We start from the raw sequence: 1215 nt of genomic DNA on the forward strand, positions 1-1215 counted from the left end.
GGCTGGGGTTCCGGCCAATCATAACACAACAAACAACAGGCTTAGCGCACACTGTTTCCGGAAGCGACGAAGATGAACCGTGTGCAATAATGAACGAGCAAAATTGTAAGGGAAGCCAAATTTCTATTATCGTTTGTCGTTGAGCTCTTGAATACCACCGCATTGTATGGCTGCCCAGCCCCTCCATCTCAGAGCTCTCTCCAGGCGTCGTCCATGGCACCGCGGTGCACAGTAACTGGTAAGGAAGTGATGTCATCCCGTCGCGCTGCATTCCTCGCCGCCCGCGACCGCACACATGGTAAGGAAGCGATGACATCTCGCCGCGCCGAGTTCATCACAGCTGGCGGCCAGACCGTTACATAGGCGGACTTTGAGGCTGCCATGGCCGAATGGGTGGTGGATCTAGAGGCGGCCAAAGCCGCATAGAAAGAGCGGAAAAGGCATAAAGTAGTCAAGAAAAGAGAGTCCCGCCGCCGCAAGAAAAAAGAGGCCGCACGCCGTGGTGAGGAGAGCTTGGCGGAGATTGAAGCACAGTGGGTTGCCGCCTACAAGGCCGGGAAGGAGAACGCCGGTGTCTGGCCAGCATGCCCTGATGGCAGCATGTGAGAAGTAGTTTAAGTTTGTAGTATTAGAGCAAATTACCAGTAGTACTTTAAGTTTGTAGTGTTAACGTACAATGTCGGTAAGAGCATCCTTTGAGAGCTTTGAGCGTTGATTAGCATGTGTGCCCATGTGCATTTTTTGCGTTAATCATTAGAAGATCACAAAACACACGGTTTCTATGCCGTACCCGTCTACGTTTTTTGTGTTAATAACCCATAAGTCAGTTACCTGTACGATGTTTCCTAATAAACCAGGCGTACCATTGACCGAAAAAAATTAAGTACATGTGTACATTTTTTTGGAGACGGAATCTGCCAACTTTCTTTTTTCTCGCACATGAGTATTTTACGTGCTTCGTTTGCGTTGTGTGTTTCCCCCGCCCAAGTTTCAAGTTTCGCACCGAAATTTTCATTAGGCGCGCGATTTCAGAATTTATTCCTCCAACCACATCCCCTTCCCCTCAGTATCCCCCCTCGCTCGTGCCTCTAGGGCATCTCAAACCGCCGCCGCCGAAACCATAGCTTCAACCACATCTATGTTCTGTTCAGATCCAGTCAGGTAACCCACCGATCTCTATCACATCCCCGGCCTGATTGCTTAAATGGCGCCTGC

Source organism: Triticum aestivum, chromosome 2A (assembly GCF_018294505.1).
Source record: "Triticum aestivum cultivar Chinese Spring chromosome 2A, IWGSC CS RefSeq v2.1, whole genome shotgun sequence".
Classification (NCBI taxonomy): Eukaryota; Viridiplantae; Streptophyta; class Magnoliopsida; order Poales; family Poaceae; genus Triticum; species Triticum aestivum.